The 12387-nt window shown below is 41.3% G+C and overlaps 1 protein-coding gene across 1 annotated transcript in view; it reads right to left on the bottom strand.

Annotated features, from left to right (window-relative positions):
* Window positions 1-9670: 9670 nt before the first annotated feature.
* The window catches only part of CNIH2 (cornichon family AMPA receptor auxiliary protein 2), a 924655-nt gene continuing 921938 nt past the window's right edge, over window positions 9671-12387 (bottom strand). The window contains exon 7 of the mRNA XM_078660749.1: window positions 9671-11658. The gene's annotated coding sequence lies outside the window, so the exon portion shown is untranslated. The remainder of the gene's footprint in view (window positions 11659-12387) is intronic.

A 12387-nucleotide genomic window follows, 5' to 3' on the forward strand; every position in this document is an offset into this window, starting at 1 on the left:
ATTGATTAAGTGTTACTGGTCATTTTTGTTTCTCTGCTATTCAACACTTTCCCTACAGCTGCACTCACTGGAGTGGGAATAGTAATTTTTACTCTTCCGCTATCCAACACTTTCCCTACCTTTGCACTCACTGGAGAGGTAATAGTGATTTCTGCCCCTTCGCTATCCAACACTTTCCCTACTGTTGCACTCACTGGAGTGGGAATAGTAATTGTTAACCCTTTGCTATCCAACACGTTCCCTACTGTTGCACTCTTTGGAGTGAGAACAGTAATTTTTGCCTTTCCGCTATCCAACAGTTTCCCACCTGTTGCACTCACAGGAGTTGTAATAGTAAATTTAATTCCTCCTTTATCCAACACTTACCCTACTTTGGCAGTCACTGGAGTGGGAATAGTAATTTTTACCCCTCCACCATCCAACACTTTCCCTACTGTTGCACTCTTTGAAGTGGCAATAGTAATTCTTACCCCTGCGCTATGCAACACTGTTCCTACTGTTGTATTCTTTGGAGTGGGAATAGTAATATTTTCCCCTCTGCTATCCAACACTTTCCCTACTGTTGCTATCAGTGGAGTGGGAATAGTACATTTAATTCCTCTGCTATACAACACTTACCCTACATTTGCACACACTGGAATGCGAATAGTAATTTTTACTCCTCCACTATCCAACACTTTCCCTACTGTTGTACTCTTTGGAGTGGGAATAGTAATTTTTACCCCTCCACTATCCAACACTTTCCCTACTTTTGCACTCTTTGGAGTGGGAATAGTAATTTTTCCCCTCTGCTATCCAACACTTTCCTACTGTTGCTATTAGTGGAGGGGGAATAGTAAATTGAATTCCTTCGGTATCCAACACTTACCCGACTTTTGCACTCACTGGAGTGGGAATAGTAATTTTAACTCCCCGTTATCCAATACTTTCTCTACTGTTGCACTCTTTGGAGTGGTAATAGTAATTTTTTCCCCCTGCTATCCGACACTTTGCCTACTGTTGCACTCACTGGAGTTGGAATAGTAAATTTAATTATTCCGCTATCCAACACTTTACCTACTGTTGCACTTATTGTATTAGGAAATGTAAGTTTCTTTTTTTTAATAGTTTAATGTTTTAATTTATTATAGATTTTTTTTAATTTTAAATCATTGATATATGTATATACATATTATTTTTATATAATTTTAAAGTTAAAAAAATAAGATTATATTTAATAAATTATTAAGTAAATATATGTATATGTATACATTTTTATATTTTTGTGTTTATATTTTTTATTACGTTTATTTTTTAACTGAATATTACATTTAATTTATTTTGTTCAAAATATTAATATTTAATATATTTACTATATATTCTTTAATTTTATATATATTATAAAAACAATATTTGTTACATCTATATTTTTTACCTCAATATTTTTGATCCTATATTTTTGTACTTAACTGTTAAAGTATTTGAGTCGATATTTTTGCAGTCGATATTTTTTTTCTCGATAGTTAGAACATCAGTTTGTTACATCGATTTTCTATCAGTGAACCGTTCAGAAGCAGTACTTCAGCCATCTTGGCTTGGTGCACTTGGAATGGTACCATGAGAAAAATATCATTTCAAGATTGCTGCCTAGTGTGATATTTACTGAGTGAACAACTCGAAATAGTATTGCACATAGTGTATAATTGCTTTGCCATTCCAAGATAGCCAACATGTTGCTTCTAATCATGAAAGCCACAATTGAACTTTAAAACAACAATATACTTTATGCAGTAGCAATGCAATACGTTTTTTCTTGCCAACATATGCATTGACATGTTTTCTTTATTTACTTTTATTTTTTTCAGTTAATCTCAAGTATGCCTGTTGAGTTTGTGTGTGTATTTGACTGTGGATGTGTAAGTGGGCAAATTCAATAATGAGGCAGTGGGGGATGAAGATACATGAGTGCAAAGATGATTGACAGAGTGCAGGTATTTCGACTTACTAACTGCCTAAACTGGCCCTTGACTGAAGAGTCACTTTCAGTTATATCAGACCTATTGCCAATGCTTGTTAGGTCTACACAATCCAAGGCCATTTATTTTTAAACGTAAATACAATGTACCCATAAGTGGGCTTTGTGTCGGCCTCCATCAGTCACTGACTTATTTAGCTCAGGATCCTGCAGCCGTGTCAGTCACATCCTGGATCAGTCCACCGGGGGATTAAAGTTTCGCCACGTTTCTTTTGGCTGTGTTTTTTTCCGTCCCCAATCCGATGCATGAGGGCCTATTTTACATCTGAAAAGTACGGTCAAACATCACACATTCAATAATTGTTCAATGTAATCAATACATAAAGTTCCTCTCCCTTGTGATCGGCTCCAGCATCCTTTCTGTCCACCCAGTGATTGCTCTCATCGCTAGGAGACTTCTCACCCAGTAACATGCCTAACGCCTTTTCTGCCATGCTACCAAGATGCTGCTCACACCATGTGCACGTCCGGCAACCTCATGACTTTCAGCTCTTTTCCTCAACTACTGCCAAGCCACTGCTGTTCTTTAGCACACTAGAGGGCTTACAACAGCCACACACAAACGCTGCCAAGGCAAATGTGTGCAGCTTGTAAATCCCAGTGAAAGAGAGGCGCATTGACTTTGACAAGGTTTGTTTCAGAGACCCCATAAACTAAAACATCCACACGGGATCGAATTCTTTTTAATTAGCTGATGTAACTTCACAGCTACTTCTTCCGCCCTGTTCCCATTCATATCCCTATAAAAAATATGCTGACAGGTGGCAAGATAATTGCAATTATTTATTGAATTACAAATCAGACACGTTTATGCACAAAATTCTTCCTACTGCAAGTTATGGAAAGTCACAGACTTAAAAGAAGAACATTTCAAAATAGGACAGATACCATCACAGCTCAAAAGAAGAGAAGCTTTGGAGGAGAAAGAGAGACAGTACTGGAGAACTAAAGAAAAAGCTAAGGGTGTGAGTGTGGAATGTTGAGATTGGCTGGAATGGGGGGGGGCGGGGAATGTGGAAAAAAAGATGGGAGAAGGAAAATTAAAAATGATTGGAGTAAGGATAGCAGAACAGGGTGATAGAGAGATTGAGACGGGAAAAGAGGATAGATAAAAAGACAGAAGGATTACAACCAAAGGAGGGAAGAGAATGGCTGGGTATATTGATTATAGTAATTAAGAGCTAGGGACAAAGGGAGAAAGAAAGCAAATGAGAACACAGGATAGCAAATGAGCAGCAAAGCCAACAAGAACTATAAAAGGAGTGAGTATAAGATAAAGATGGGGAAAATAGGAATGAAAGTACGGAAGAGAGAAAAACTGAAGGAAAGCAACGAAAGGAAGTTCTGCTGAAGCAAAGGAGGAAAAGTTTGAAAGAGAAGACATACCTTACGCTTACCAAAAGCTATCACCTGGTGACAATTCTAGCAAGCAGCAATACCAGCTACCTGAAGACCCTGCCCCATTTCAACCTAATATACCACAACAGTAATACCGGCTCTCTGTCTGCTGGGGACAGCAGATATGTAGGTGTGGCAGTCAGTGAGGATCTGCTCCCCATGCGGCTGGGCTACCCACATCAGTTCCTCCTACAGACTTGTCACATCTCCCAGTGTTTATAACATGTAATAATACAGATAGACCCTCACAGTTCCAGCCTCGTCAAGCGACGGTGATGCTGTCTCTCTACAGTAGCCAGAATCCTGGAAAGGCGTATACAGCACCAGAGAATGCACGGATGGTGTGTTCCGTCCACACCTGAGAATGTCTTCATCAAATACCCCCTGCTCACAAAACTCATCTGAGTTTGTTCCAAGTCAATTTTTTATCTTCATTGTTTCACCCATCTGGACTTTATTTTTTGAAGGATTTTGTTATTTCCTTGAAAAGGTAATAAACCTTCATCTCTGGGCCATGCGTCACGCATCCATTTTGAAAGGACTTCTCATGAGCACTCAACAAGCTGCTTCCTTGCAGGCATGGCAATATTTCCGAATGGCTTATTCTGGAGCGGATCCAAACACGTCAATGTCCTACTGTGGGAAACTTGGGGAAGACTATCACAGTGATGACGATGCAGTGCTGTCATTTCCTGAATTACCTCCCAGGTTTTGTGTGTCTGCTGCTTCACAGCTTGTTAATGGACCGGAGAAAGAACTTCCAGGTTATGGCCAAGGAGTGAAGTGGGTCAGAAAGGAAGATGCAAGAAACACAAAGCCAGCGTTCCAAGATGTTCTCGCAGAAGATAAAAAAGAAGAAAGAACATTTCTGTGTCTTATCACAGTAAAAGGACAATTAATTCAATGATAATAGACAAAGCACGAATTAATATCTGAGGGTCAAAGCAAATGTCTGACGCTATATGATATAGCTTCTGCACCTTCTCGCCTGCATCAATCATGTCCAGTCTGACATTGTTCTGAAGAGAGCTAACAGAAGACCCATGTGGGTGTATAATGTGTTAGGAATATGCGAATTTCTTTTATGAGATGGGGGCTCCCATTGGAAACTGTCAAAAATGTTTGAACCAGCCCTACTGTAACCGACCTCATGAGTAGAACTTGGCCACTAGGGCACGGTAGGGTCATGAACGCACTTCCGACCAAGGAAGCAGCCCATTAGCTCACAGCCCACTGGGAAAATTGCACAGTAGTTTATGTGCGGCCCTAAGTGAGATTATTGGCCAGAATTATAGATGACAGCTATGCTGACTATAATTTCTGCATGGCTTCCTCCATTTGAGGGAAGCTTCTTTAATGTATATTATCGACGGCCGTGGGAAGCTAGCAGCTACCAATCTTTTAGCTGAGAGAGGTGACCAAGACCTTTTGCTTCGATAGAATGGAATACATTTTAAGACAAGTGAGGCGATGAGGTGTATTATTATTTTTAACTAGTCATTTCTGCTCCACATGCAGACAAGCATCCTACCTAGAGGTATGCAAAGTTTTTCTCTCGTGATCAGCAGGAAATTCTTGTGAATACTACGACTACTACTGTATTATTATCAGTTTCCGGAGAAAACAAGGCCAGGATGTAAACAGAGCTAAATGTGAGAATACCACTCATTCTGGGTAGGTCACAAGCTATAAGTCACTGCACTCAGGTAGTAAAAACTTTGACACTCCGACCAAATAAAACAATATAGGTCACAATGAGCCAAAATATATCTCAAACTCGAAGGGTTACCGCCAGATCGTCAGCACAGTATATTGGTCCTTTTAGGGGTGGAATGATCCTTGCAAACAAAACATTTCTTTCTCAACCATGTATAAGTCCTTTCTGTCTGGTGGGCCAAACTCTGGACTATCCGAGCGAAGGAGTACTAAAGACGCAATAAAAACAAGGCTTCATGGGAATTGTAATTCGGGCTATGATGCAACTCACACTTATTGCAGTACTGACAGAACGCTCAAACAGGCCAGTCGCTCTCTATTCCCTACTCTCCACCTAAGAAAAGGTTTCTCAAGGCTTGGTCGTGATATATCTTCCTGTATTAACCTCTTGGATGCTATGGGAATTCCCCTGCTGTGCTGGGATTTCGCGATCCTCGCACATTCATGACGAGCTGGGCTCGTCATGAGCGTAGCAGGAGGCTACTGCATGACGAGCCCAGCTCGTCATGAGCGTCGAAGGGGTTAAGAGAAATCCCCACAGGCAATGTCTATGTTTCTCCGATTTGAACAAGACATCCAATTAATGGTGCCACCACATGTAGGAGAGAAGAAAAATTGTGTTTATTTGCTCAGGGCCTTGCTATTCATTTTGGCAAAAAGAGGTGCTCAAGCTCAAGTGGGAAGAAGTGTGTCCAGAAGCAACCCTTCCTCCACTATTTCCAACTGTGAGTCCACTTAACTCCCAAGGGTGATGGCACAACGGCAAAGGCAATGCTGCATGAGACCTGAGTGCAGTGATCAATGGAGGTGAAGGAAACTCCAATGTGGGGTCAAAAATGCTAACAAAAAGAACCTCTCTTTAATTTCACAAGTTCCTTAAAAGTTTTCAGCTGCAGTAATGGCGTAGCACGATTGTGTGTCTACCCTTATCTGGCAGCTTATGTGATATGTATTGCCCTCGCAGTTTAATCGTCCCCTCTTTCTACCAGGGTTTGGCACACTTATTGCTCACTCTGCCACTTACAGTGCAGGTTGTACTGTCAAAGTTTGGTTCTTCAGTTTAAGGTTAGATCTTTAGCCACTACATTTTTAGCTTTCTATATATTGCCCAGCTGAAACTGACCATACAAATGAACCCCATGTGCCTTGAGGAAGGGTAGAGATCGTTTTCGAAGGTTCACCAGTGCAGTTTTGTGATGACCCACAATACAATCATAGAAGCACAACACAGTAATGACCGCGCAGGGGAAGAGACCAAATGTAGGCGCTTCTTCGTGGCTCGAGTGTGCACCATACCAAGCCTGCCCCCTAGCAGCCTTTGCAACAATAGAAGTAAAGACTGTCTGCCCTTCTTCCTCAAGCTCAGGCCACAGCTCCAGGAGACAGCGGTCTATAATCCCATGCCATCAATGGGAATTGTTTCTCTTCTTGTGGGTATGGAAAAGAGCAATATGGGAAGACCAAATACAGCCCTCTTTGTACGGGTACCAACACGATGGCTTCTGGAGGCTCCCTTAACACAATAAACAACTCTATAGATATATACATAAGGTCTTTTCCTACATTCAGTTGAAGCTCAGAAAGAATTATAGTGTAGGGCTAAGAATGTAAAGTAACAAAGATCGGCATGAGGAAGCAGGAAGGAGGATGAAGAAGGAGTTAGTCTTCTTCCTTGCCCATTGCTGACTGGAGAGAACAAGGGACAACCTCAGGGGCGGTCTGGCAGGTGGGCTTGAAATGTTCCAGTGTGTCAGGCAATCAACTACTCTCTCCATAGGCCACACCACCTCCCAACCGGAGAAGCGGACATGAATCGCAGGGCTTTTGTGTTTTAAAAAACGAATATATATATATATATATATATATATATATATATATATATATATATATATATATATATATATGTATATATATATATATATATATGTGTGTGTGTGTGTAAATATATATATATATATGTGTGTGTGTGTGTATATGCGTGTGTGCGCGTGTGTGTATATCTATATATATATATGTGTGTGTGTGTGTGTGTGTATATATATGTGAGTGTGTATATATATATTTATTTGTTTGTGTGTGTGTGTGTGTGTGTGTGGTTGCATCATCACTGCAATGATAGCCTGATAGCTGTGGCACAAGCCTCTACCACAGACAGTGGGTGGCAGAGACATGCAACATAGACTGCTTGGTGCCTTACAGCTGTGATTGGACAGCAACATTTAAAAGAGACCACCTTATGATTGAGGCCAAAGTAGGTCTCAATACTAGACTAGAGTTCATCAAACAAAGGGACATTCTGGAACCCTTATCACCCAGGATTGTCGGTGATACAGACCTGGGAGAAGGGAACTGAATGTAACTTTTTTTCACTGGATGGATGGAAGAGATGCAGCATGGACTTTCCCTCTCGATTGAAACACCATGCCCCCATTTTGGATAAAGAACTTCTTAGTGCAATGTGTGCTGCAAATGTATTGCCTGATCTGGAATTGGGCGACAGAGGAACATCTTTTACTTTGTGCATTATGTCGTACAATACCCCATAAGCATAGAGTGCTCTGTTCATACCACCCTTATGGCACAAGTAATCCCACTTTAGGACTGCCATCGGTAGAGAATCCACCGACAGAGATTTAAAACTTCCACCACAAATAAGCATGTGCAGCATTGGGTATTGGTGGCCGTCAATACTTCAACCCACCATATACCGGCACAGCCATTTCTAAAACAATGCCACAGTTATAGTGTGTGTGCCCAGGGTAGCTCTGCAGACTGAAGTTTGAGGGGGAGTCCACTTCAATTTCTCCTCAAACGTGCTTGGCATTTAATAACGGACAGATACGACAGCTCCTTAGAAAGAAACAAGGAATTTCTGCAGAAACTGCAGAATTCATATGTGCTTTTCTTCTGCCATATTAGCAATTCTCTAATTCTTCGCTTAGAAGGAACCTGACACTCTGATAAAACACATTTTTAGAACACTTTCCTTTTCACTTGTTTTTTCATTTTCTGGCTGGAATGAGTTGAGTTGTAGGGAAGGAGGTACATCCTTAATCCCGATTAATCCACACTCCATTAGTTCTTCAATTTTTGAAAATCTGAAATCGACTGTCCCAAATCTCATTGGGAATTTTTCATTGTTACTAGTTTGAAACAGAAACTCTTACAATGACAGTGTTTACTCTTTCATAGCATTATGGGAAATCGAAATTATATTTACAAAAAACACAATTAGCTAAAACCTAAACGTAAATTAAAATAGAAGCAAAGAAATTAAATCTTAATTTCTCAAAATAATTACACTGGAAACCTTTAGTTATGGTCCCCTGACTGTGGACCACAACAGGCCACATGCCTCCCCTACAGTTGTCAATGTCTTTATTGTTTAGAATCCAAGACAGTAGTATTGATGTGTTTTTGTCACTACTTAATGATTTTACAAAATGCCCCTTGTGACTCTGCTACCTAAACCTCTGCTTGTAAATCATCTGTTTCTCCGTTGTCTGCCTACTGCTCGGACTTCTAGTAGGGCCTATTTTGTGATCAATAAAACCCAATAAATATAACAAATACACAACTGTCTCAGTCTGTCAGAGCATAGTTGGAAAAGGATGCAGACTATGAAAGGTGAGCTGAAGGAGTGCAATGGTAAACTACACCTACATTCTGTAGTGTGTGCCAACCAAGTGGGACATCCCAGGCAGGAACACTGAACGTCCGCTGGGTTTCTTTGTGTCAGTTGCCCTACAACAGAACCCCAGATGATCGATTGTGATCTTTACCTCTTACAGGAGTGGACAGATTATTATCATTGTTCAGCTACTTACAGGGGGGAGGGAGAAATGATCAAGTCCAGCATATGACCAAGGCATCTTGCAGCTAGGAGTGTCCACTGGCCCCTGCCACTTCCTGGAAAAGAATTCTCCTCCCAAACAAGAAGATGCTTCACCTAATGTTCCCCGAACCTAGGATATTGAGCACTGCCATTGCAAGGTGCCTTGTCCAACGGCCGCCATTTTGAGCAATCATCTGCATAGCAGGAACTGGAATAAACCCTTTACCTAACCAGAAGGATTGTATTGTATACCCAGCTGCTGCTCCTAGCACAGTTTTGTCACACGCTAAATAAGAGGAATTCTGAGTGCCAAATTCACTGGCACACAATTTGTTAACTAAGAAAGAATGAATTGGTTTTGCAGAGATTTGAACATGAAAGCTTTAGGTTATAGAAAGAACACAGGAGCAAGTTCGTATCTCACTGCGCTAACGTATAATCATATATACTGTTTTTAAAAGCCTATCTCTAAGTAAAGTTAGGTCTCAGAACCATATTTAAGTTATTTATTCTAAAAAGGATTTTATTTGCATACATATCTGGTTGCAGTCCTCCTACTCGTTTGTATTCTGATTTGGCCTTACTGTTTGCACTAATCATGATAGCTCTGTGTTATAATATGCCTGCTGTCTTTCAGTCCTAGTCTCACTTGATACACTGTGTTTGTTCCTGCTCGAACGAAATAATGAACCTTTTTGAAGCGCAACAATTGGATAAACCTTTAGTGGCAGGAGCTAGAGAGTACTACAAAGCTTGACAAGTCACACACAAGACCATTTCAAACATTTAGGGATAGTGCTCCAAAATTAGGATGCTGTAGTGAACAGCTTTTAAAAGAATGAATGGGGTATTTGCCAGAATTCTTATATACTGTAGATGGGGGAAGGAAAGCCACTCCCTCTCAAACAGGCCATGTTGTTTCAGGGTTATTCTTCCTTCAGCATTTACAGTCTCTCCAAGTCCATCCAAACTCATTCTGAAAGATAGGACAGAGTTTTTTTTCCTTCTGCTTTTTCTCCATTTACTTCCTTTTCAGTGTGCACTTAATATCCGGGCGTCGCTCGCTACCATCCTGTTTTTCTTTCTTTTCTGTTCCTCGAGGTCCACACCCTGTTCTCCTTCCTTTCTTTGGTTCACTAATTCTCCGTTTCTTTTCCTCTAAATCGACATCTACTGCGTCAGTACGTTTCTAATTCCCGTGGTTCTTTCTCTTACCAGCGAATTTAGTTTCCAGTCATCTCACTATTTAGTGCCTTTGTTCTCTTTCCCCATCTCCCTTCTCCCTTTCTCACCTATTCCACTCCTAATTCTCCTGCCCAATGTCTTATTCCCTCTCAGTCGCTTCTTCTTCAATTTCTCTTTTTATTCTTTTAGTCCTTGTTCTATATGTTTTGCCCATTTATCTATTTGGCCCCCCATTCAGGCTCCCTTTCTCCACCATTTTCCTTCACACTTTTCGTTCATCTTTCCCAATTTCTCACTCTCACATTCCATCATAATTTTCTCTTTCTTCTGCTTCCCTATTTGTTTCCCTCCTTCTTCCTATCTCCTTGCCACTTTTCTGTCTTTGTGGCTCAAATACCCATTCCTGTGTTTTACTCACCACTTTACAACCCTATTTGTCTTCCCTTGTTCAATATCATTCCACTTTTCTTTCTTCCTCCACTTTTTCAGTTTCTCTCCCTTTACCTTTTTTACTCTGCTCTTCGGTCATCAATCTCTCTCTTTGAAAACTAAGGATGAGAGGACCAAGTATTGCTTGGAGGTTATCCAGTGCTCATCGTGTCTCTGTGTATTTTTGACCAGGTATTGTAAAGAGGCAGAGATTAATACAATATTGAGATGTGTGTGTGTATTGTGGAGGTCATTCTCTTTCTCTTACTTGAGCATGAAGCTTTTCACAGATGTCCATTTTTGCCAAAAGCTATAAAAGAAATGTAAGCTTCTTGTCATAGTATTTAATTCCTAGCCCTATCCAAAATAAGCCCAACCGTAACATCCCCTCCAAGAAATGTGGATGCTCTCGTTGTCAGTCTCCTGATAGGGGTAAATGATGGCTCTGCCTCTGAAACCGGCGATCTATTTGGCAATATTCACAGGAGGAACATGATTTGGTAACAATGGATAACACAATGGAATGCTGGCAAGTTCATGTGGGTCATATGTGAAGCAGAATGTCCACTTCCTTCTTCTTCCTGTAGAAAAACAATGGATGAGGAGGAATGGATGTCGGTTGGGGTGGGCAGGCTGGACTTGGCTCATTTCTATCCCACTCCCCAGGGAATGTGATCATCCCGGCAGGGATCAGTTCACCACCTGAGGGACAAATCTTGCAAGAGGGAAACCCAACCACCGAGGACAGCACAGCAAGCCGGCGGCAGGGAAAGGCAGCAAGTGTCTCACATCCAATGATTCAATGTTCAGATCCACACCCCAGAGCTCAGAACGTGGAGGGGTTGTGTGCAGCCAGCAGCACCCACAGCATCAAGGAAGGGGGCAGGTATTGGAGATCTCACACCATTTATCCTTTCTCATCCTTGACCAAGAGCTGAACGATGTCTCCTGCCTTTCTGATTAGGGGACAAAGGAGGCTGAGTTCCTGATGTCTCGCTGGGGGTTGGGTGAGTGGCAATGAGGTGTATGGCATTTGTTCGGGTCACAGCGTTTCTTAGAATGGACCAGTGTGCAAACCATACTGTTCAACAGAAAGAAAGAAAAGAGAGAGACAGAGATAATCATTAGAGGTAGTAGTTGGGCATAAAGGAAAAAATAGAACAGAACAGAAAAGCATTTAGACATCTAATACAACTTTTCCCCAGTAAGTCAATCTAAGCAGCTTGTCTGCATTTCTGATCATGAAGTAGCACCTGCTGAGTGCCCTCTGTGGTTATCACCAACTTGAAAGTCCTTCTACTTCGGTCCACCAGTACTACGATGTCAAAAGGATCTGCACTGCTGAATCCCTATCCGAATTTCTCTTCCCCTTGTGAGTTACCTACCCACCAGCGCTCTCTCGCTATTCTGCAACTACAGAAGTCTAACTATGAATCCTTAAACCGAGTCCCCTAAGGATGACCAACTAAAAATTGCAATTCTAAACAATAAAGCACAGGGTACTCGATCCTTATAACTGAGCGGTACCTACCCAGTCTTAATGAGCACACAGAGTACTCCAAGTCTTATTTAACAAACAGAGGAGTTCCCTTCCCAATGATAAAGTACACCATTTTCAGTCCTAATGCACAACCAGCACGTTCTCAGTCCTAATGACCATCAAAAGCATTCCAATCCTAGATGACCAGGGAGAAGATTCTCAGTGCCTATGACCAAGCAGATCATTCCCAGTCTTGATACCAAAGCAAAGACTTCCCAGTCCTAATGCTTTAACAGAGAGGTCCCTGTACTAATGACCAGTTAGAGAATT

This window comes from Lissotriton helveticus, chromosome 9 (assembly GCF_964261635.1).
Source record: "Lissotriton helveticus chromosome 9, aLisHel1.1, whole genome shotgun sequence".
NCBI classification, from domain to species: domain Eukaryota; kingdom Metazoa; phylum Chordata; class Amphibia; order Caudata; family Salamandridae; genus Lissotriton; species Lissotriton helveticus.